This window comes from Panthera tigris, chromosome X (assembly GCF_018350195.1).
Source record: "Panthera tigris isolate Pti1 chromosome X, P.tigris_Pti1_mat1.1, whole genome shotgun sequence".
NCBI lineage: Eukaryota > Metazoa > Chordata > Mammalia > Carnivora > Felidae > Panthera > Panthera tigris.
This window is the reverse complement of record NC_056677.1, coordinates 22,035,175-22,061,152: the sequence shown is the minus strand read 5'-3', so window position 1 is coordinate 22,061,152 and position 25,978 is coordinate 22,035,175.

Here is a 25,978-nt window from a genome sequence, read left to right as displayed (position 1 = left end):
TATGTGTGAATTGATGTCACATTTGCTTGGATGTCTGTATCATGATCCCTGTCTCCCCTTTGTTTGCAAATGTCCATGACAGTGATAAGATAGCAAAAGACATTGTGTACCATCTATCGTGGGTTTTCCAATTTCTCCTCTTAACTGTAAGTCTTTAATGGTCGAACAGCTTCGCTTCTGGAAAACCCTGCTAGACAGGCTTTGCTAAGAGACACAGTGGAATGGGACTTTCAGTTGTATAAGGCCATACTTCATAAATCATTTCTGCCAAGGTAACACTCAAAACAGCAGAGAATGGCCATGTTCGCCTGGCACCAATGGATCATTACACATAGTAGCTCACCACCAGAATTGAATATTTTTGAAGTCTCATGTCCACTCAAAAATACTTTAACACACGGTATTAAATAGCATGTAAAAAATTACATGCTATTAAATTATTTGACACTCCCCCCCAGTTTCTGATAGAATGAATATTTGCAGAAGATGCATCCTACTTAGCTTGAGTTTTGTGTTGATCTGGCATTCCCTGGTAAGTGTCTTTGGAGCTCCAATTTGAGAAGTATTGGCAAAATGATGCCTCTTCGATGAATCTGACATCTGTTCACTAATACGGGGACTCATAAATGAGCATAAAGTTTGTGTTTAACTCGACTGTCTTTCTGAAATCCTCCATACTGTTTTAGAAATAGTGTATTCTGAAATACATAGAAAAACCTTTGCCTTTAGGTAGAGAAAAGCTTGACCCAAATAGCTTTACAACATGCTTTCCTACCTTTTTTATTTTTTTATTACTTTCTGTATACTGTAGAAGGATAATCTAGTACCATTCATGAAATCATTTACTCCTTTCATAAGGTACCATAAATAGCATTTTGGTCCAAAGCAATGTGGCCATTTAGGTAATCGTATCTTTATCATATATACTAGCCAGTTCTTCAGAGGTATATAAATATGGTGGCTCAGTTTGAAGGGACAGTCAGAATCGATCTGAAAGCAAATAGTGAAACAATGCTAACATTAATGAAAACATCAAGTTAATCATAAAGTCTACCAGAACGTTTCAGTGACAACCATGATGATTGCATCACTTTGTCAATCTCTTGTTACCGGCCATATAGCCATTATTTGACTTTAAATGACATTTTAATGACAATTAATGAACTTTTAATTAATTGATTTTCATTAAGTAAATTTTCATTAATGAAAAGGATTTAGGTCTTTTCCTCACCTAAGCCAAGCAGCATGAATTAAAGAAAGATAAGTTTAGAAAATGTAGTCTGGGAACCAGTCTGCACTGATAAAAGGAGCAAAGCCAGGATGTGTCTTGTCAACCATACTGAGACATAAACGGTCACATCTTTAGAATGGCAAACTAGGAACAAGATGAGCAACTTGGAAACTTTCCACATATTCTTATAACAGACTGTTTCGACCAAGATTTTTAGTCAAGTAAACATGAAAGAAATACCCGAAGAAAGCAATTAAAGAAAGCACATGTAAATAAACCGGGCAGTAACTTGGATTTAAAACCAACGAAAAGTCAAGTATTCATTCCCCAACGCATGCGGTTACACAGATGGGGATAATAGTAGGAAAGGGACTTAGTACTGAGTGAAGCAATTTGAACATATGGTGTTCTTAAAGGTTCATATGAATTGGAGAGCAGGGAGCATTTGGGCCGTAAAGGAGACTAACAGATCACCAACATAATTGGCTGGCTAATGGGATATCTTCGAACAAAGGAACTGTGATCATTATACCTACAGGATATTATGCGTGATAAACAAATAATTCTGTACTGCACAGAGATTTTTTTTTTTTTTTAGAAGATAATGTAAGTACCCAGAAGCTCTTATAATAGATGATGTTACCATTCAGTGCCGAGATCACCTTATGGTGCCTGGATACTACCAGAATGAGATTCATGGGTTACCACAAAGAAGACTGGGTTACATACAACAGATACTGGTTTTCTCCCCATGTTCCAAGTTCACATTACTTGCAGTACAGATGGAGGCGAAGCTGGTATTGGTTGACTGTGTTTTTTGTGCATGGTTCTCTAGTTACAGAGATACAGGAATATCGTTGAAGCCTGAAAAATGCTTACAATAAAGATACCACAATTGAAATTGTGTCGATAAAATGAGATTTAGAGAGACATCAATTTACCTCAGTACTTGGATCTAGTAAAGTGTGAAGAAACTGATTTGACTATGTATCCCAACCCTGGCCTCTTTCTTCTACACTCCGATACTTGAGAAGTAAAATTTTGGGGCCACCCATGATTATTCACCACTCATATGCATATGATCTTTGGCTTATCAGAATGCTCTTGTTCACCCAAATGAGATAAGGCCTTACGATACTTCTCTTGGATGCTCCCACTAGTCACTACTGCTGAAACAGGGTTTGCTACATGAAATTAATCTATCAAGTAGGGGGAAAGCCTTGAAAACACCGGTTTTCAGACAGCAATACATGGTTTTAGAGGGAAAAAATATCTTAGGCACCAGACAGACGTTTACACGTGGGCTTTCTTCTGGTTTCTTTTATGTTGCTAAATGTCTGCTTCTCGTTTCTCACAATCCAGTCCGTATTGGGCATGTGTAGTATTTTCTTTCAAATTTGCATCTAACTTTTAAAAAAATTCCTTGGATTTAAGATTGGTATCAATTCTCCATATTGCCTTTCAGCAATTCCTCTACCCAGAGACAAATTTACCTTGAAGATTGTAACTGCTAAAGCTTCAGAGGCAGTCACTTACATGGGTGTCCATCTAGGAGCTGGGTTTTTGGATGTCGAAATATATGTGAGCTTTTATAAATGCATAACTTTTTATTTTTCTCTCATTCTCAATATTAACTTTTATACCTAAGTTTGTACTTGTTACTGGAGCTGCCTTTTTATACAACAGGACTCCCCATACTGTATAAGCCTCAAGACCTCCAAAACCTGAGTGCCCCTTCCCCCTTTAGCAATAAAACATGAGTTATCTTAAAACTGACAGGATTTCATTTGAAAACCCATCTGCCACATTTTCAACGATTTTTTTTTTTTGTCCATTCAAAATTTGTGAGATCAGTTGAAATTTTTCAGGCAGCTGAATTATTTTGTGGTGTGCTTTGAGTTTATTTCCATTAACTGTGATTGAGCCAACTTTTCAGCAGTGAAATTAAAATAAGATTAGAAGGATCAAGATGTATTATTTAAAACACTGAGAATACTGTGAGAAGTGTACTCTAATCCTTAACTGGCTTGAGATTTATTTATTGGCATATATAGTTGCTAATTTTTATTTTTCTTGATGAATATATAAGCCCTGTAGGGAGAGGAAACTGTTGTCCAGTGTCTCTATCACTTAGAACAAGGCCTGGGCACATGGTAAATGTGAAATACTTGCTGAATGAATGACTGACTTGAATAAATGAATGGCATGTGCTAGGACCCCCAAAATAAACCGATAAGTGGAAGACATCCCTAAAAAAAGGACTCGATTGATCAAGCTGAGTCTTCTAGAAGTATTTACACATTCACAAAATTATACTAATTTTTACTCAACAGTCATCATTTCTTTACACCAAGTTTCAGCCAGATGTTATTTAAAGTATCTGAATTATAGACCCTTGAATGCTGGGGTTTGTAATGGAAATGCTGACAGTCACTTAACCAGATAATAGCACCAGTTGACTTGGTGTGTATATATAGTGTCATTGCTAATATGGCTGTGCCATCTGTTCTGAGAGTTGTAAAAGATTTGAGCTTCAAACTCCTGGTTTAAAAAAAAACAAACTGCTGGATGAATTGCATCCTAAAAGGTGAAGTAATGAAATGACACTTGAGTCCTTTAATGACATTGCTTAGGTGACTACCTATGAGCAGATAGTGCGCCGTGGAAGACATGATTGGAAAACTGCATGTCACCTTGAAAGCCATCAGGCACTTCTGTTTACAATTTCGTTCCTGCTAGGCAAGGTAGGAGAACATTTTGCACTCCTGATGTTTGTTTTAACAGCCTAATAGTGCAGGTGTGTGGTCAACAACGTATGATGAAAATATGGTTTTTAAGTGCCTAATGGCTGTGCCTCGGCTGACTCTTAAAGAGAAAGGTCAAAGAAACTCCAGATGGCCATCATGAGCTCTGTAGAATTGGTTTTCTTTAATTACTGATACTTGACAAGTGTGTGGGGTTTTTTTTCTTTTAATTTCCCCCCAGAATGTAGGTTTTACTGTCAGAGAAATTACTTAACACCTGTGTTCCCCCTGCCTGGTGGCCTGGGAGATATTCCCTGAGGCCTTTCGGGCCCGGTGCCTGGGAGAGCTGTGCGTTTACCCTCCCAACCACCTAGCTGCTTGACAACAGAAGAATGTGACAAATACAGCTCCTGGAAAGCCTCAGAGGTCACAGGGCAAGAATCCACATTCTCCTACAATAGCTGTTGAGTATCAGACAGACGTCGGCCTCTTCAGTGGCACCGCCCGTCCAATTGAGCTGAGGGGCATGTGACCATAGATGGGCAACCCACTGTTAGCTTTTCCAGCGGTCTCCTCACCATCTGTTGAGTTTCCTGGGCAGCTGAAACTTGTCCCTCACTGAAAACGTCTCCACCTCCTGCTACAGGCTTGTGTTCGGCTCTCTTACTGCCTATTTGTCATGATTTCTTCAGGACCAGTCTCTTGGCAAGTGTTGGATTGTCTTCTTTTCTCTCATATCTTTCATTAATTTCTCAATTTTCTGATTTTCGCTTTGAAAATTGCAAAGTGGAGCTTAAGGAAGAGTAAATAAGGGCAGGAAGAAACAGATGAAGGGAAGAGTCTAATTTTTCACAACATGTGCCATTTAACATAATAATTCAGGAAATGCTCAGGAAGTAAATTACTTTCATTGCATACTATTATCTGTGGTGGAGGGAGAGGAAAAAAAGTCTTAAACGTTATATACAGTGTTAATTAAAATGCAACTTAAGGAAATAACAGGAAATATGTTGTCCTATTATGCATTAAGTCATTCGTTCATCAAATATTTATTTCATGTTTGCCATGTGCTCGTTCCCGTTCTAAGTGATGGAAATACTTGGGAGAAAAAAACAGTTCTTTCTCTTCGTAGGACTTTTATATTTGTGAAGACGATAGAAAATCAACAAGTAGGTACACAAATGGAGCAAGCCAATCTATACAGTTAAGGATTGTTATGCCCAGAATTCGTGATCCCCAAAGAGCACTAGGGAGCCGAGTCCGATGCAAAAGCAAAGAGCCTTTATTCGAGCTAGCTCGAGCTCAATCCCCTACCTGCACCGACGCAGCGGTGAGATACCAGGGAAAGAGAGCGAGTTTCAAAAGGACAAAGGTTTTATTGGGGCCTAGGGGCAGTTGGGGAGGTAATGGCTATGGCCTCAGCCGATTGGCTGGGGAAGGGTCCTGGGGAAGGGTCCGAGTCCTGTTAGGCAGGTGAGGGGGGGGTTACTCAAGGGGAGGAGGTGTGGTCAAGGTGAAGGACACAGAACAAGATGGAGTCGGCCGGCGTAGGCCCGCCCTTTCAGGATTAGGCTGTGTTTCACAAAGTACTGTCTGTATTTTACAAAGTGTTTCTTCATTCTTGTTACTTTCGTCCCACTGCCATATGAAATTCACCTAATCAAAACTGACAACGTATAGACATGAAAAAGTATTCATCTGGCACAGTGGTGTGCTGCCCCAGAAAAACTATAATTCCATGATTATGTGGTGTCGTATTCAGTACCTGGTGTACTCAGTTTGTAACTTTGGGCAGGTCACTTCTTGGATCAGTTTTGTAATCTGTGAAATGATGCTAATAATAGCACTTCCTGTGGGTTATTATTAAAAGTTAATGAAGCAGCACACACAGAGCGTATTTAGAAAAGGGCTTGTCCTAGAACGAGCACTTAATAAAAGGAAGATTTTTTTTTGGTGGTGGTGGTGGTGGTGGTTTAAATTAACAACAAGAAGTAGGATGTCCTTGCTTCGAAAAACCTTTTCAAGAAATGTTAGATATTAAAAAAATAACCAAAAAAAATTTCCCCCCAACAGTAATAATCACATTTAGGAAGAATCTGAGGTCAGAACTTTGTTTTCGGTGATAGCAGTGTCACGTGGAAGCTGACACCGACTAGAACAGGTTGTAGTGACAACGTGTGGATTTTCTGCTCAAGCCCTCTCTTTTTTCTGACAGGAGTCAGCCCCCTGCTAACACTTGAATTGCGGTCTGTGGGAGTGATCCTACCAAAAAAATCTGCTCGAGGAACTTTTGGTTTATAGTGCAGCAGCACACCAACCTTTGCTTTGACTTTGAAATTCCTACTGGCTCAACATAAAGGACTTTCATATTTGAAAATACACCAATTTGGAGGGGGAGCCATTGCCCCTTATTTTAGCAATTTGAAATGCAGCTTTTGATTTCCATAGCAATTTTGCTTATTTCCTCTGACAGCTGTTGGCTCTTTTACCAGAGCAACTGTTCTTCCAAACACTAAACAGGAGAATCTACCCTCTTAACAAAATTTTAAGTGCATCATATAGTATGGTTAACTGTATGCACTATGTTAAATATGCCCTCTGTGAAACAGCAACTCCAACGTTTCTCCCTCCTCCTAGCCCCCGGCAGCCATCATTCCAAACCTTCTGTTTTTTTGAGTTTGACTATTTCAAATACCTCACATTCATGGGACCGTACAGTATTTGTCCTTGTGTGGTTGTCTTCTTCACTTAGCATAATGTCTTCTAGGTCCATCCATGTTATTACGATTGGTAGGATTTCCTTCTTTTCTAAATATTGTGTAATATTCCATTTTATGTACGTGCCATGTTTTCCTTACCTGTTCATCCAATGATGGACACTGAGGTTGTTTCCACCTATTGGCTGTTTTGAATAATGGTGTAGAGAATTGGGAGTGCAGATACCTCTTTGAGATCTAGATTTAAATTCTTTGGATAAATCCCCAAATGTGGGATTATAGGATCATATGGTAGCTATTTATATCTTTTTGAGAAAGCACCATTCAGTTGGCCATTTTGGCTCTACCGATTTACATTTCTACCACTAGCGCCCAAGGATCCTCTAATGTCCGGAAACTTGGGATCTGTTGCCTCATGAAACCGTTTGACAAATAAATATAATGGAGTTCACGGGCAGCAATGCTAATATCTGAACTTCCTTCCTTCCTTCCCTTTACCAAAACTCATCATTGTCCAAACTCAGCCCTGAGGACGACCCATGTATAACTTTGTTGTTGTTCATAGCTATTTCCTAATGACCCTTAGACCTCTGAATAGTAACGATGAGGGAATAGGTAAAGGAGCTGTTAAGAGAAAAAGGCCACACCTTCAGCTAACAGAAGAAAAGAGGAAGAAGGTTGTGGAATTAGCATGGAACACGAAGATATGTGACATGACATTCCTGTATCTTTCAGTATGCCCTCGTAGGACGAACTCGCAGGTGTTTGGAAATTATTTCTGCAATGATGCAAACTGTTAATACACTTTTTAAGATGTCCTGCAGCCCTTGGAAACAGAAGAATTGATGGGAAAAGACCTAGTTTATCAGCTACCTTTTTGATAAAGGGAGAAATGCAGAAATTAGGTTTGAAACTTGCTTCATTCTGTATATACTGTCACTCGGGTAAGCTAGGGTTTGTAAGGGACAGTGGTTATGTTTGTTTTCAGAGTTCCACAGAGAATTGAGCAGTAACTGTCTTAAAATACCACGTCTCAGAGCCTTTCAAAGTATTCATGGATGCTTCAGAGAAACCCATGTGGGCACAGACTAAAATCTATTGTCATGTTCCCCTGTCATGACTTGGTTTTATAACCGTCCTCTCCATGTTTTACATTTTAATTTTCACTGATTTAAAAAAACTTTTTGGTACCTAATACATAAACAAGAAATGAAATTCGAAGGATACAATAGCTGTACAAATGGTTTCCCTCTCCTATTACTTGGCCATTGAGTTCATGTCTATAGAGGCAAACAGAGTTCACAGTGTCTTAGGTTTTTTTCCAAAGATAGGAGTGTGTGTGTGTGTGTATGTGTGTGTGTGTGTGTGTTTCAGAAAAGATCGCATATTATAAACACTTGTCTGCACCTTTTTTTAAATCCTGAAACTATATCTTAAAGAATGTTTCACAGAATTGTAGAGGTGCTTCATTTAAACACAGTGGAGGATCCCACTAAACAAATACACCATAATTTATATATCCAGTTGCTTATTGATAGATAATTAAGTTCTTTGAATTTAAGTACAGTTATCTTAAAGTGTCATTCAGATTGATTTATGATCAATCTATGTACTTTTTCAGAGTATAAATTAATTCTTTCAACTTTATCATGGCTTTGTTTCCTTGAATGCTATAATACTTTTGTGTACTTGCGATGGATTTTTATTTTTCTCTGAAATCTCTCTTTGCCTTTGACTGGAGGCATTCCAGTGAGCTTTACTTGTTTATCTGTGTAAATGTTAACAATGTTGGACTTACTATCTTGTTAATTCTTTGGCTGTTATTTCCTACCCTCAGAGATTGGTATAAATGCAAATCCACTCCTACATAGCACAGGCTTAGGTTTCTAGCTTGTTGAGGGTGATTGATTTTCAGCCCAAGGTGGTCCAAAGTGATTGGCCCAATTACTTGGCATATCTTCCTTCCAGAACTCGAGTTCCCAGGGGTTGTTTTTGCTGTTGTTGTTAAGTGTCTTATTTTGGGGGAGGAGGGAGAGAGACAGAGAGAGTGAGTGAGTGTGCACGCAGGGGAGGAGCAGAGAGAGTAGGAGGCAGAGAATCCCAGGCAGGCTCCACACTGTCTGCTCGGAGGCCTACACAGGGCTTGATCCCCTGACCAATGAGATCGTGACCAGAGCTGAAATCCAGAGTCAGACGCTAAATTGACTGAGCCACCTAGGTGCCCCGAGTTCTCACTTTCAATAATGGGAGAGCTCATCCAGCCTTTCCATGTTAATAGTAAGCAAGCATGGGATTGCCTATGTTGTTATTATAGTAGATTCCATTTATCACACTTAAAAAGTTTCCTTCCATGTTTAGTTTGCCACGAGAGTTTATTAACAGGCATTGAATTTTATAAAATGTCTGTATCTGAAAAAAATATTTGGCAGTGTTTTTACAAACATTAAGGATATCCTTTCTTTAATTGTTTTTATTACTGGTTTTATTTTGGTTTGGTCAGAGGGAATATTCAAACTCTGTCCTTTCGTAATTTTTGAGGTTTGTTTTATGACCCAGAATATGGTCATTTTGAGTTTATGTGCTTCAAGAGTGCTTCAAACAATATATATTCTAGAAGTTCTTGAAGAAAGCATTTTATAAATGTCTACTGTGTCTGAACTATTAAGTCCCTTTTTGCTTCAAGGAGTAGACTTGACTTGAAGTGTACTTTGTTTGACCTAAATATTGTTACATCAACTGTCTTTTGGATAATGTTTAGTAGTCTTGTCCACTTGCATTTTTTGTATAATTTTTTTTTTAAAAATCAAGACTTGGGGCACCTGGCTAGCTCAGTCAGTAGAGAATGTGACTCTTGATCCCGGGGTCATGATTTCAAACCCCACGTTGGGCATGGAGCTTACTTAATAAAAAATAATTAAGACTTTATATTTTCTAGCAATTTTAAATTTACAGCAAAACTGAGGGGAAGGTACAGAGATTTTCCTTATAACTGCTGCCCCAACACATGCATCATCTCCCTCTGCCTCCTTATCAATATCACTCACCGGAATGGTACAGTTTTTTTTTTTTTAAAGATTCTATTTTTAAGTGATCTCTACACCCAATGTGAGGCTCGAACTCACACCTCCAAAATCAAGAGTTGCACACTCGACTGACTGAGCCAGCCAGGTACCCCCAGGATGGTACTATTTTTACTGGGGATGAACCTATAGTGGTACATCATTATCATGCAAAGTCCGTAGTTTATGTTACAATTTACTTTTGGTATTATACATCTTGGACTTGGACAGGTGTGTAAAGAAATGTATCCATCATTATGGCATCGTATAGCTTGCTTTCACTGCCCCGAAAATCCTCTCTGCTCTACCTCTTCATCTTTCCTCCCTCCTCTTCCCAATCCCTGACAACTGCTAATCTTTGTACTGTCTCTTTAGTTTTGCCTTTTCCAGAATGTCGTACAGTTGGAATTATCACCTACATAGTTTTTTGTTTTGTTTTGTTTTACAGACGGGCTTCTTTCACTTAATAATGTGCATTTAATGCCCGTCCATTATCAAGTCTTGTCATGGCTTGATAGCTCATTTCTTTTTGGCACTGAATAATACTTCATTGTTTGGATGTATCACGTTTATTTATCTATCACGTTTTGAAGGACATCTTGATTGCTTCAAAATCTGGCAATTACTAATAAAGCTGCTATAAACATCCCTGTGCAGGTGTTTATGTGGATATAAGCTCTCAGCTGTTTTGGGTAAATACCAAAAAGTCATTGTTGGGTTTTGTAAGCAACTGCCAAGCTGTTCTCCAAAGTGGCTGTACCATTTTGCATTCCCGCCGTCAAAGGAGGAGAGTTCCTGTTGTTTGACATCCTCCCCAGCATTTGGCGTTGTCATTGATCTGGATTTTGGCCATTCTAATAGGTGTGTAGTGGTATCTTACTGTTGTTTTCATTTGCACTTCCAAGATGACATACGGTGTGGAGCAGCTTTTCATAGGCCTACGTGCCATTTGGATATTTTCTTTGCCGAGGTGCTTGTTAAGGTCTTTGGCCCATTTATTATTCCTGTTGTGTATTTTCTTGTTGACTTCTAAGAATTTGTTTTGTGTTTTGGATGACATTGTTTGGGTAACAGATGTGTCTTTTGCAAATATTTTCTCCCAGTCTGTGGCTTGTCTTCTCATTCTCTTCGTATGGTTGGATTTAGACTTAAGAAATTATTGTTAAATTTTTCTTCATTAATGTTACTTGTGTTTTTACCCTTTTTGCCCACATTTGGAATGATCAAGTTTTGTTTTACATTGTTTTAATTTAAGCGATCCTTCCTTTTAGGTCATTAGTCCTCTATTCCTCTTTTGGTGGCTTATTATGGTTGACAATGACATAGTATTTTTAAACTTTCCAGATAATATTAGAAAGTTTGAACATCGTTTTTACTGCCATCTCATTGTTTGAAATACTGTTATATATTTTTATTTTATACATATTTAATGCCGTGAGACATAATGAGCACTGTGTATAATATCCCCTATTAATTTATATAATGATATCTATTAATCCTGTGTAGTTTTCTTCCTTTGTTCCTGCATTTCCAGAAACAAATGCTTCTACTTGGGGTGATTTTCCTTCTCCCTGAAGAATTTCCTTTGCATATGTTATAGGGCACTTCTGCTGGTCATGAGCTCTCCCTTTGATTTATTTGAAACAATCCAAATGTCATATTGATAATGAAAGCTTTTTAAATGAACATCAAGTTCTAGATTAGCAGTTACTTGTACTTTAAAAATGGCTTGCTTTTTTTTTCATGGCTTTTGTATTTTTCATTGAAAAACCAACTCTTAAGTCTTAGTGTTTGAAGGTAATGTATCGTTTCATCCGCCTTCTTCAAGATTTGCTCTTTATATTTTATTTTCATTAATGTATGGTGTACTTATTTATGATTTTATTTATATTTATTACGCTTTAGGTTTTATGACTTGGTGAGGCTATGTCTTATTTTCTGGGTTCTCTCACCTCTGGACCTTGGCTGCCTTGATAGTCTTTTCTCTACAGTTTATTTATTTTGAGAGAGAGAGACAGAGAGCCCTTGTGCACAAGTGGGGGAGGGGTACAGAGAGGGAGAAAGAGAGAATCTCAATCAGGCTCTGCACTGTCAGCACAGAGCCTGACTCAGGGCTTGAATTAAGGAATTGTGAGATCATGACTTGAGCTGAAATCAGGAGTCAGATGCCAAACCCACTGAGCCACCCAGGCACCCCTGTGTTGATAGTCTTGACCCCAATTTTCATTTCTGCTGTTTGTTGACTGCTGAAGACTTTCTGGTGGTCTCTTGGTCTTTAGAATTGGCATTTGATATCCTCACTACTGGCTCTGCTCTTGCCCGTGTCATTTTTCTTGTACTCCTGCTTTTCAAACTCTGGAGTCAACTCTCACCAGTGACCTCAGGCTAAGACAATTAAAATAATCTTGTTTAGCTGGTTTCTTTGTGGCTTTGTTCTGAAACTTTTATAGGTTGTTCTGGGCCCTTTGCCTATACAGAACATGGCTACCATTTCCTCTGAGTGCTATTAAATCCGCTGGGAACGGAGATTAAAATAAACACATTTACTGAAAAAGAATTGGCTAAAACCCTTTGGTGAAAAGAAAAAAACAAAAAAACCTTCCCCAAGTGTGCCCTATGCAATAAAAAAAAAAAATACAAAATAAGTAAAAACGCTGAAAGTCAATTGGCATTTTCATGACAACATAAACTGCTAACTCAGCAGAATAAAATGTCAGTTTTAAGTGCAGAATTTTAAGATTCAAGGGTCAGTATTATATATAGAGGCTTAAGATTAGAATGTCAATTTTACAGCTTAAACTGTCAAGGATGTGTGATAATTAGATGCAGATGAAAGTTTGCTTTAAGGATTGACTCAGAAATGATTCCTGTAAAGATGAGCAGATACTCCTATTTGGATGAATGGGGATTGAAATTCTTGGACATGTGTATGTGTTCTTGTAAGTATGCATAGGTCCATTGGGTGTGTGCTCACGGTTTTATAAAAATCTTCCCAGTTCGAATTTGAGTAACACACATAGAACTTCACCGTTTTCTTCATTCCCTCACACAATGAAACTACTGCTGGTAAGCACTTTCCAATTTTCTGACTTGCCCAGAAACATGTAAATTTCACAGATGGTGGCAGTGTAACTAAAGCTTAGATCTCTGATACATCGTTAACAGTATTATTTCAAATAGTTGTCAAATTTTTCATTTCAGACTAAGCAAAATCTTGCATTAAGGACAATAGCCTGCTGTCACATCACCCACAACCGTTTGTGAACCCTTAAGAGTTTTTGGAGATATTTAAGATAGGTGTCCTTAACCTTTGGAAAGTCACAAATTTCTTGGCACTCTGGTGATGAGTACATATGCTCTCTCAGAATAACATTATTAAATGGGTAGATTAAATATATAAGATTATAGTGGAAGCACTTAAAATGCATTCATCAAAATGTTAAATTTGCAGTATAAGAGTACATACATGTCTTGATGTTTTTAATAGCCATATCTATCGGCAGGAATAATAACTATAGCACTTTTGAAATCATAACAATAAAAGATATTTTAAGAGACCTGAAACAAGTATAATGTCTGTGACTTCTATTGGTTAAAAAATCCTAGTTACTGGGGCGTGTGGGTGGCTCAGTGGGTTAAGCCTCAGGTCATGATCTCATGGTTTGTGAGTCTGAGCCCCACATGGGGCACTCTGCTGTCAGCACAGAGCCAGCTTCGGATCCTCTGCCCCCCTCTGGCTCTGCCCCTCCCCTGAGCCCGTGTGCTTGCTCTCGCTCGCTCTCTCTCTCTCTCCCAAAATAAACATTTTTTAAAAATCGTAGTTACTGCTAATACTACTATTCTTTATGACTTCGTCATGAAGGAAAAAGAGCAATTTCAGTTAACCCTATTGAAGATATTTTTTCCATTTCAGTTCAGGACTCCCCTGAATTCTTTCCACAGAGCCCTTGTACTTCTGTGGACCCCAGATTATCCCCTGGTTTAAAAGGAACCTATTCCAAGGACCCTGAAAACACCATAGCAATGTAATTGTAACCACTTTTTGTTTCTTTTTTTTTTTTTTTTTAAACGTTGGGATTGTGTTGTGTCGGAGCCTAGGAGTGGAACAGACCAACAAGGTTAAGAGCAACACAGGCACCAGGTTTGTTAGGGTGAGAATGAAACAAAAGGAAAAGACTCCCGCTCTCAGGGAGGGACTCCTTATGGAGGAGGCCACAGGCGGCTGAGAGCGAGGATTTATATGGGTTGCAGTTGTGGGGCCTTTTGAGGGGGAGTTACTGTGCAGCTGCTGAACCAGGATGAGGTCTGGTGGGTTTGTTCCAGGGAGTGGGTGTCTCAGAAGGCCCTGTACTTTGTGCTCTGTTGTTGTTAACAAGGGGCCGCTTAGCCCTATCTGCCCAAGGTCAGTCTGTCTCTTGGCTCATAATGAATGCTATTTACTGAATGTAAAATACTAGGATCTCCTTCAGTCTTTAATGCTCTAGCCTCCAAATACTATAGCTACTCGATCTTTCCTATTGTGCCTAGAACCACGTCTCACCCTATACTTTCTAGTTCTATTTGAACATACAAGTCTATTACGTTCTTTATCCTATTGCTATTGCTTTGTTAACCCCAGAAACACACTCAGCCCAAGAAAAGGATGGAGGGGAGAGGAGGAAGTTTGCATAAGTGTAAATTGCAGTACCATATGCTTGAACAAATTTGCCATATGTTGCATGTGATATCCATGCTCCAAGACTGGCTAGGATCGTACATTTGCTTCCAAGAACAATTCATGTTGTTGGCTTTGGTTTATAAAACCCTTATGAATTGAGTCCTGGCTACTGTAAGTTTTTATTTTTATTTTTTCCTTTTTACTCTTTGCCTCAATTTTCCCTGTAGAAGAAAGCAGAAACAAGTCTGGTTTTATTGTTGTTGATGATCTTCTAGATATGCCTTAGCATTTTTGTGTTTTTCTTTTTAATTTTGTCATTGTGTGTGTGTGTGCGCGCGTGTGTGTGCGTGTGTGTGTGTGTGTGTGTGTGTGTGTAAAAAGAGAGAAGGGGAGAGAGACAGAGTGGCTATCCGAACAGAGGACACCCATCTTTCATAACATTTGCCCTCTTCGGTCAACCATTATTTATTGAGGGGTCATTCCTGGCTGTATGATCTTAGGGAGACTATTTGAAAATTAAATGAAATAAATTTAAGACATTATAATATTTTCACTCTGTACATCAAATACATTGATGAAAATGGTACATAATGTGCTATGTGTTTCGGACCTTTTGATAGATTAACAAAAGATAATTACCCTGAGTCTAAATGCAGCTATTACTGAAATCAAGCACCACAATGAAAATTTTAATATCTTTCGCTTGATAGATATTTGATATCTTCAGTTCCTTTTCATGTGAGCCTGTTACTTATCTGTAACTGCTGACTTGTTGGTTTTAATTAAACTGTGACTACTTTCTCCTTTGGAACACAAGGACAAACAGCAGGTCTTCTGTAAGTCAATGACCATTCATAACAAAATCCGTTTACATTCTTTTTAACTATAATCACAATCAGTTAGAGCCATTATTCTTGAAAAGCTGTGAGCTTGGTAGTACGTGAATGCCAGTGGATTTCGGATACCATTAAAAGAGGTGCTTTCATGGAAGCTTTACTTTTTTTTGCAAAATTTCCTCCAACACCAAGTTAGGAAGAGATTATTACAACTCCAAACTGAAAAAAAAAAACTCTTATTTTTTTTATTTCATTATATGTGAGCGTCTGTGTATTTTTGAGTAGAAGAGAGTAGTGGTTCAGAATGACGGGATGTTTACTGAGGTATCAGGAATGTTTTCGTCAAACACAAAGATAATACTAAGAAGATAAGAAGGTTTGTGAAGTGGCAGGACAGATTTCAGGGACTCACGGGCAGATGTTGGCACACAGAGTCTTGCAGGGTCCACACAAGGCAGCGGGGAAAGATCAAAACAGCGGAACTAAGGCACAGACTTAATTATGCACCTGGTTTACACAATACACAGCTGACCTCCTTTATGTTGTTATGTAACTGGCTTGGAGCACAGCCTTCCTGCAGACTTAAATCCAGCAAAGGAAGCCAAGAGTATTTAAATAGAGCTTTCTGAAAATTAAAGAGGCTTCTGGAATATAGGCTTCAGACTTTATTAAGGCTCCTGTGAAAATTATTTATGCCAACTATGTACAAGTTCCTCTGTTGTATTCTTGCATATAAATGTTTATAAGCAAGAAGTTTACAGCTCTTTGACAAAACTTGTGAGTTCTTTTAGTAGTGTTCCATTAGTATGAGTGAAATGCCTTTTCACAGTTAATAGTCATAAACATTTTCCAAAATAGGGTTTTTATTTTGTTTCTGTTTCTGATATGGTAGCTCCATCACTTATTTCTATGTGAAAGAGGTGATATTCAAAGTAATAGTAGTATCAAAATTAATTGCAGTCGCTACATTGCCTTGCTACAGTAGTTACAAAGAAAAATATCTAAAATGTTTTCTTCCTTCAAAATAGTAAGAAAAATTGCCTGTTCTATTAAATACTGAAAGTTGTGATTTTAAGCCTACAGACAACTTTGGAATGATAAATATTCCGTTATTTATCTTTTAATCCATGGTATTATATACAAATGAAAGTACGAATGTATTAATGAATGAGAGAATTGCAGAATTCTTCAACTATAAAATAGACATCATATCTCAGGGTTTTACTGTTTCATATAGCTCCAAAGCCCAGGAGGCCTCCCTCTATAGGCACTTTGTATTTGAATGTAGGAGTGACATTGATCATTTGTTAGCTAAGGAAAGTTCTTTAATAGATCTGTGCTTTCTTCTATCTTCTTAGCTGTATAGTGGGAGAATATTTGAGCCTGCTACAAAGCGGTGTGATGACACTTAAATTCTTGAAACTATATTAGTGGTCTGTAAGTATGAGTGGTTATTGGTGTTACTATGTCCACTTTTTATATTCATAATTGAGCATCACGGGAGCAAATGGAATCCTTAATTTTAGTTCATAAAAGGTGTCGTAAAACATGTTTTGTCTTGATTCTTTTTAAAGCGGTTGTTGTTTTGTTGGTTTCCTTATATCTTGTAGGCAAAAACAGCAAAACATGTTCAACTGAAACTCGTATTTGTAAATCCACCTAAAAGCAATCAAAATCTTAGTTTATGCTCAAAAATACCGTTCAGCCCTTTTACATTAGCTAGTGCAAATTTTTTTCCATAGATTTTTCACAGGGTTTTTGTTTTTCCTCTATAAAGTAAATATTCCAATCAAAAGCACTCTGGAGTAAGAACTAGTGAATTACGGGCCTTGACTCTTAACTGTCGATGGCAACTGGGGAAGAATTTTGGACAGGTAATACAGGGCCTCAGCTCACAGGCAGTAAATGGCAGGGCCAGTTAGTAGTAGGTAGTAGCATAAGACACTTGTGATATAGATGCTGGAAATGAGACATGTAAAAGTTAAGTATGTATGTTAATGTTTAAATTATTTCACGCTCCAATCATAAACTCAAATGTTAGATTTTTAAGTATATCGATCCTGCAGGACAAAGTCCTATGTCTTTCTTGTTTAAATATGATGGGTAATGTAGATACAGAATCACTTAACCATTAACCAGTGGATTAATGTTCTAAGAACTGAACATTTCCTAGGTTTCAAAAGTGGATATTAGATAGCACTGTTAGTGTGTTTGAATGAGTTTGGATTTCTTCCTGTTATTTTTATTTTTAGATGTTTTCCATTTAGTTTTCACTTACCTAGAAATCAAGTTCTGTTTATTTTCTTGTTTTGCTAGATGTAGCTCTTTATTTAATTGCTTATTTGAACAAAATGTACAGACATGTGCCTTCTTTATGAATAGCAATATCCTATCGTGAGCTGTGGGAATTATAAATGCCCATTAACCTCAGTACTTAAAGACAGAAGATTCTTAGGTATTCTAGTTGATTTTATTTTTGACTGAAAAGAGACATGCATACCTATTTTGTTACTAAAAAATACTTGGGGTACCTGGGTGGCTCGGTCAGTTAAGCATCCAGCTTCAACTCAGGTCATGATCTCGCGGCTCATGAGTTCAAGCCCCATGTTGGGCTCTATGCTGACTGCTCAGAGCCTGGAGCCTGCTTCAGATTCTGTGTCTCCCTCTCTCTCTCTGCCCCTCCCCTGCTCATGCTCTGTCTTTTTCTCTCTCTCTCAAAAATAAATAAACATTAAAAAAAATTTAAGTAAATAAAATAGAGCACTCATTTCCTTAGCCCAAATTTTGCATTTGGGATTTTAAAATGTGTTTAAAATTTTTATATACTGGAACGTTAAAATATTTTTAAAAATCCTTTTTTAATTTTTTTTAACTTACTATAGTAAGAACACTTAAAACAGAGCTACCCTTGTAATAAAATTTTAAATGCACAGTATAGTATTGTTAAGTGTAACACTGTTAACTATTGTTAAGTGAAATGATGTAGTATTATTAGTTAGCACCATGTTGTACAGCAAATCCCTAGAACTCATTTATCTTGTATAAAAAACTTCATATTTGTTGAAGAATAACTTTTAATTTCCCTCTGTAGCCAGTCCCTGGCCACCACCATTCTACTCTTTGTTTCTATGAATGTAACTATTTTAGATAATTCATAAAAGTGGAATCATTCAGTACTTGTCTTTGTCTGACTGTTTGATTTCATACAATATTATGCCTTCCAGATTCATCCATGTTGTCACATATGGGAGGATTTCCTTCTTTTTAAAAGTGAAAATATTGCATCAACATGGATGGAACTGGTGGGTATTATGCTAAGTGAAATAAGTCAGTCAGAGAAGGACAGATGTATGTTTTCACTCGTATGCCGATCTTGAGAAACTTCACAGAAGACCATGGGGGAAGGAAAGGGGAAAAAATAGTTACAAACAGAGAGGGAGGGAGGCAAACCATAAGAGACTGTTAAATACAGAGAACAAACTGAAGGTTGATGGGAGTAGGGGAGAGGGGAAAATGGGCAATGGGCACTGAGGAGGGCACTTGTTGGGATGAGCCCTGGGTGTTGTATGTAAGTTATCAACCACGGGAATCTACCTCAAAAACCAAGAACACACTTTACATAGTGTATGTTAGCCAATTTCATGATAAATTATATCACAAAATTTTAAAAAATAAACGTGAAAATATGATTCCTTCATTTGTATGGCTAATTAATATTCCATTGCATGTAAATACCACATTTTCTTTACACATTCATCAATTGATGGACAGTGAAGTTGTTTCTACTTCTAGGCTTTTGTGAATGCTTCTGCAATGAACCTGGGAGTGAGTATTATATCTCTGAGATCCAGATTTCAATACGTTAAAACATAAACTCAGAAGTCAAATTGCTGGGTCATATAGGCTTTTTATTTTTAATTTTTTAAGAAACATCCATACTGTTTTTTCTAGTGTCTATTACATTTTATATTCCCCTGAACAGTTGGAAAGGATTCCAATTTTTCTACCTCATCACCAATACTTGTTATCTTTTATTTTCTTTAGAGTAGCCATTCTAACAGATGTGAGGTGATATCTCATCTTGATTCTGATTTGCATTTCCCTGATGTTTAGTGATGTTGAACATTTTTTCCATGTACCTGCTGGCCATTTGTATGTCTTCTTTGGAGAAACGTGTATTCAAGTACAATAGAAAATTTTTAATTGAGTTTTTTAAACTACTGAGTTGTGGAAGTCGCTAATATATTTTAGATTTAACTCCTTATTGAAAATACAGTTTGCAAATATATTCTCCCATTAATTATGTTGCCTTTTTACTGTGTTGCTTCCTTTGCTTTGCAAAAGCTTTTTCATTGGATACAGTCATACTTGTGTACTTTTCCTTTTATTGCTTGTGATGTTGGTTTCAGATCCAAAAAATCACTGACAAGTCCATTGTCATAAAGCTTTTCCATTATGTATTCTTGTGGGAGTTTATAGTTTGAAGGTCTTAGATTTAAATTATTAATCCATTTTGAGTTAATTTTTGTAGAAAGTGTAAGATAAGTGTCCAATTTCAATCTTTTGCATGTAGATACTCAGTTTTCCCATTACCATTTGTTAAAGGTATTATCCTTTCCTCATTGTGTATTCTTGGTACCTTGTTAATGATCAGTTGGCCATATATGTGTGGGTTTATTTATGAACTAACTCTCTGTTCTATTCCATGGGCCTCTATGTCTATTTTTAAACCAGAAGCATACTATTTTACTTAGTGTAGCTTTGTGTTATTTTTGAAAATAGGAAGTGTGATGCCTCTAGCTCTATTCTTTCTCAAGATTTCTGTGGCTATTTGGGTCTTTTGTCATTCCATGTATATTTGGGGATTTCTTTTTCTTTGTCAGTAAAAAAATGTAGTAGGATTTTGATAGGGATTGCATTGAATCTATAGATCACTTGGGGAGTATGGATATTTTAATAATATCAAGTCTTCACGAACTCTGATGTCTTTCCATTTATTTGTGTCTTAAGTTTTTTCAGCAATGTACTGTTTTCACTGTACAAGTTTTTCATCTCCTTGATTAAATTTCTTACTTAATTTTTTATTCTTTTTCATGCTCTTTTAAATGGGAATTTGTGATCATTTCTTTTTGAGATGGCTTGCTTTTACTGCATAGAAACACCATTGATTTTTTTATGCTGAGTATATATCCTGCTACTTTATTGAAATTGTTTATTAGTTCCAGTGGTTTTATGTGTGTGTAGTCTTTAGGCTTTTCTACATACAAGATCCTGTCATCTGCAAGCAGAGATCATTCAGTTCTTTTCTGATTTGGATACCTTTATATCTTTTACTTGCCTAATTACTCTGGCTGGGACTTCCACTATGCTGAATTGATGCGGCTTGAGTGGACATCCTAATGTTGTTCCCGATTTTAGAGGAAAAGTTTGCAGGTTTTCATCATTGAGTATGATGTGATCTGTGAGCTTGTCCTATAAATCCTTTATTATGTTGAGGTAAGTACCATCTATAACAACTACCTTGTTGTTGACAGTTTTTATCATAAAACGGTGTTCAGTTTTAACAGAATTTATTTTGCTTCTATTGAGATAATTATGTGATTTTTACCCTTTATTAATGTGATGTACATACCTACTCATTTGCATATGTTGAACCTTCCTTGCATGCCAGGAATAAATCCCATTTTTTCATGGTGTATTATCTTTTTAATGTGCTGTAAAATTTGGCTTACGAGTATTTTGTGAAGAATTTTTCATCTATGTCAACAGGAATATTGGCTCATAGTTTTCGTATAATGCCTTAGTCTGGCTTTGGTATGATGCTGGCATCATAAAATGAGTTTGGGAGGGGTGCCTGCGTGGCTCAGTCAATTAAGCATCTGACTGTTGATTTTAGCTCAGGTCATGATCTCATGGTTCGCAAGTTCGAGCCCCATTTCAGGCTCCACACTAACAATGCAGAGCCTGCTTGGGATTCTCTCTTTCTCCCTCTCTGCCCCTCCCCTGCCTGCACTCTCTTTCTCTCTCAAAATAAATAAACTTAAAAAAAATTAAAAACATAAAATGATTTTGGAAGTGTTCCCTCTTCAATTTTTTGGAAGACTTTAAGGATCTGTGTCAATCCCCTTTAAATATCGGGTGGAATTCACCTGTGAAGATATTGGGTCCTGGACTTTGTTGGGATGGCTTGGATTGTTAATTCATTTACTGTATACATAATTTGGTCTGTTCAGATTTTTTATTTCTTCATGATTCAGTGTTGGCAAATTAGGTTTCCAGGAATTTACCCATTTCTTCTGGATTATCCAAATGTGGTGTATAATTCTTGATGGTATTCTCATGATCCTTTGTATGTTTGTGTTACCATTTGCAATATTTCCTATTTCATTTCTAATTTTATTTGAGGCTCCTTTTTTTCTTAGTCTAGCTAAAAGATTTGTCAATTTTACTTATCTTTATAAAAACTAACTCTTACAAAAACATGAGAAAAAAATTAACAGAACTATTTTGTAATTTATTTCTCCTCTGAATTTAATTATTTTTTATATCTACTGTCTTTGAGCTTAGTCTGTTCTTTGTTTTTCTAGTTCATTATGGTGTAAGTTTCATTTGTTTATTTGAGACTTTTTTATTGGCAAGAAAAGGAGATCCAAAAGATTAAATAAATTTTCTGCAAGAAGTTACCAAAAGAACAAGGAATTAAGATGTCCTTCCTTTTTTATGATTGACATAAGCTTTAACTACTTTTTCTTAAATCCTCAATTATAACATACTCTTAGATTTGTATCTAAACTTTGTCTTACTAGGAATAATTGTAAAATATAGAGGGATGTGATCATGGCATTGATAGGTTTATTGATTCTGCCTCTCAAGTTCTATTATTTCACAGTTACAATTGTCTGGGCCAAAACAGGCTGCCTCAAGATGAGCCATGTTGCCATGAACATTGTTTTGAGTTAAAAGCAATCAAAAGTCGGCAGATTTAGGAAAAGCTCTTTACTTCCCACGTCACTTTCCTGCTTACGGGAGCTTGAAGGGCACAGGAAATTCTTACTTCCCCAAACAATCAGGGTTGATTTATCTTTTGAGTTTGAAAGAAAAAGAGGAAAGATACTGTGTGTCTTTGGAAAATTCATAGAATAAATGATCTTTAAATCTGACTCTTAAAATTCTCAGAAGCAGTGAAGCTGTATTAAAATGTAACTCAATATTTTTACTCTAATTCCTACAAACTCATTGGCAGCTATTCTCAGCCATTTTATTAATAACAAAGGGAATTGTAAAAAAAAAAAAAAAAAAAAAAAAAAAGGAAAATCAAGAGGCAATCCGAAAGAAAACGGTTTAGGAATTTAATCCATTCATAGGCAACTAGATCTCTTATAAGTGCAAAAGTACCATCATATCTGTGTTAGTTGCCTAGACCTATGGCCACGAAGTACCACAAACTTGGTGGATTAAAACAACAGAAGGTTATTCCCTTACACTTGCAGAGTCTGGTAGTCTCAAGTCATCTGTGAGCAGGGCCACATCATTCAAAGCCTCTTGGGAAGACTCCTTCCTTGCCTCTTTAAATTTACTGGTTGCTCCTGGCATTCCTTTGTTTATGGGAGCATAATTCCAACCTCTGCTTGGAATTTCACATGGCCTTCTTATCCTTGTGTGTCTGTATCCTCTTGGTCTCTGTACCTCTGTGCATCCAAGTCTCCTTATTCTTTGTTTTTAGAGAACAGCAGTCATTGGATTTAGGGTACCGTCTAAATCCAAGAAGATTCCATCTTGAGATCCTGAATTATATCTGCTAAGATCCTATTTCTCAGTGAGGGTTATTGGTTTGATGATTATAGAAAATGTTGAATATGTTCACTTGTTTTTACATTATTGCCCAGGGGATATTTCTTACGAATTCACTCCGAAATCAAAAAATATTACTGAAAAAATATATACTTACACGATGGAAACAATTGAGTTCCCTTCATTCTTCAGAGAAAACTATAGCAAACACTAAATTTTAGTAAATTTTTTCGTGTTAATGCCTTAATGATTAAACATAACAATAATGAGTTGGAGAACAACGTAAGAGGCATAAAACCAAAGTCAAAATAATCTTAGATTATTATATCTCAGTGTCTGCTGATTTTAGGGCAAAAATTATCATAGATCCTTAAAAATAGAAGCTTACTTATAAATAGATTTAATAACAAGAGTCTAGTTATTTTGAGCTTGTAATGATAGTGCTGCTTTTAGTAACATATATATTATTTATCAGGTTGTGAATTTTAGGCACCTCTTAAACCAGGCTTATTATTTCACTTGAACTAAGTGTTGAAATAAAACTAACAAACTGTTGGCTTGTTCACATCATTGAAGAATTTAATCGGTGAATAATTTCAGTAAAACTGTACTTTGGAAAAATAGTCTAGCAAGTAGTTTCTAAACCAATGTACTCTTTCTTTTGTGTTGGAAATTACTACTTCGAAAATAACAGCAGGCCTAAATTTTGTAATATATTTGAATTATTCATCACAATTTAATTCTGTGCATTACTTTGTTATACGTATGTGATGACACCAGTACAGAGATCGTTTATTTTTACACAATAATTCCATTATTAAACTATTTTTTGTCATCTCTTCATTATCCCAGTGCTCCAGTACATTGGAGCTTATCATTCAGGCTATTTATAGTTGGTAGAGGAGCAAAGAGAAGAATGTTACTTTTTCAGAAGATTCTTTTGTAAAAACAAAATTAAAGTATTGGCTCTACCAACTGTGACAATACATGAAACATGCTTGACGCCCTCAGGAATTTCTTATGAAAGGTTTCCTTACAATGTTTTACAGTATTGTATACTACTAGGATATCGTTTTGAATCAAGGTGCTAGTGAAAACATTATCTAGAGGAATTTGCTACGTTCATGACATAATTTCACATTTACTCTTGCATACTTCTAACTGTTTAAATTATGTTTCCTAATCCTGCTTGACCCGGTGTGTAACAAAATAACCCTAATAGATCCATGACTTGTTTCTCCAGTGCTGAACGTGATGATGAGCCATGGGAAATATAGTCATTTACATAGTTGTCTCCAATCAATTAGATATTACTAAAAAGACAGCAATAGTCACATTTAACTGAATATTTTAGTTAGAATTTATTACCCAGATAAATAGAAATCCACTAAGATCCAGTTCATGATTTTGACCTCTCTTCAGTGTTTAAAATAGTTGGAGTGCCAGATACTCCTAGGGGTACAATTGTGAAGTTTTGCTTTTTTGTTTTGTTTTGTTTTGTCAGCAAATGAGATGGAATAATTGGCAAGTTCTAGGCTTCACTGAAATGATGAAGGATAGCAAAAGTTGATCTTTAATTTTTTGTACTAAATTTTAAGGTGTTAATACAATTGTAGTATTATCTTTATCAGAATTTGATAGAGAAATGGATAATGATAAAAACACGACCATTATAATGAGAGATGAAAGTTTGGTCCTAAAATACATTTTAATAAACATAGTATGTAGCATTGATGCATAGTCTTTTTTTCATTTAAAATTGTAACTTTGACTTCAACAAAAAGTGTTTTTTTAATGTTAATTTATTTATTTTGAGGGAGAGAAAGAAAGAACAAGTTGGTGAGGGAAGGAGAGAGAATCCCCAGCAGGCTCCTCACTGTCAGCACAAAGCCCGACATGGGGCTCCATGTCATGAACCATGAGATCATGACCTGAGCTGAAACCAAGAGTCAGGTGCTTAACTGATTGAGCCACCCGGGTGCCACCCCCAAAAGTGATTTTTTTTTAAATAAATCTAACTCATAGGGATCTTAAAGGTAAATGATGGTAACGAATTGAAATGATAAAGTTCTTCATGGCAGATACGTATAGGCACTGCATTATCAGTTATGATGTAGGTAGGCCACATCCAAAGACCCAGAAGGGGTCCCATAGGACCAGCCAGGAAAGTTCTTGCCTTCACACAGGATAGAAATCAAATGTCCACTAGCAGGAAGTGAGAGCAGTTTATCGAAGGTATATAGAGAAAGTACAGATAACGAACAGAGCATCTGAGAGACTCGGGAAGGAAAGAAGAGTGAGCCTCACCTTTGCTTGGGGTCTGGGGTTTTTATTGAAGATTGTGATCTGGTGTACATGTCTTCTCAGGCATCCAGGAACTGGTCAGAGCAAGAACCGGTGTCCAGGTGTCCTCCGTGTCACTTTTTCCCTGGAGCCAGGGGTTCTTGGCATCAAGATGTCTAGATTCGGTGGCCTGGAATACGCACATGATTGCCTAGCCCAGTCATTTCTTAGATGTTACATGGTGTGTTGGGAGACTCCAAGGAAACCATTAACATCTTGACCCTTCTAAGTAGGACATGCATCATTTGTAAGAAAAGGTATGTGTAAGCCAGGGGTGCAGATTCTAGCAAGCATAGAAGCTGAAAAAGCCAAAAAGAAGACCGTTCTTCATGGAGTTTCTTTACTTCCCTTATACCAGTTATACTCTTAAAAATAGTGATGACAAATAGATAGTAATTTTGGAGAGGTTATTTATGTGATTTCCTAAGTAAAGATTTACAAACCATATGGTATTATTGGATAATCAGCCATCTTCTATCTAACAAAGCTAAAATCTTTAACACTGTTGAGTAGGAAGAATTCTCTCTGCTCCTCAAGGTCCTTGGAGGTGGACTAAGAATCAAATTGACATGAGACAGATTAACAGGAGAAAATAAAATT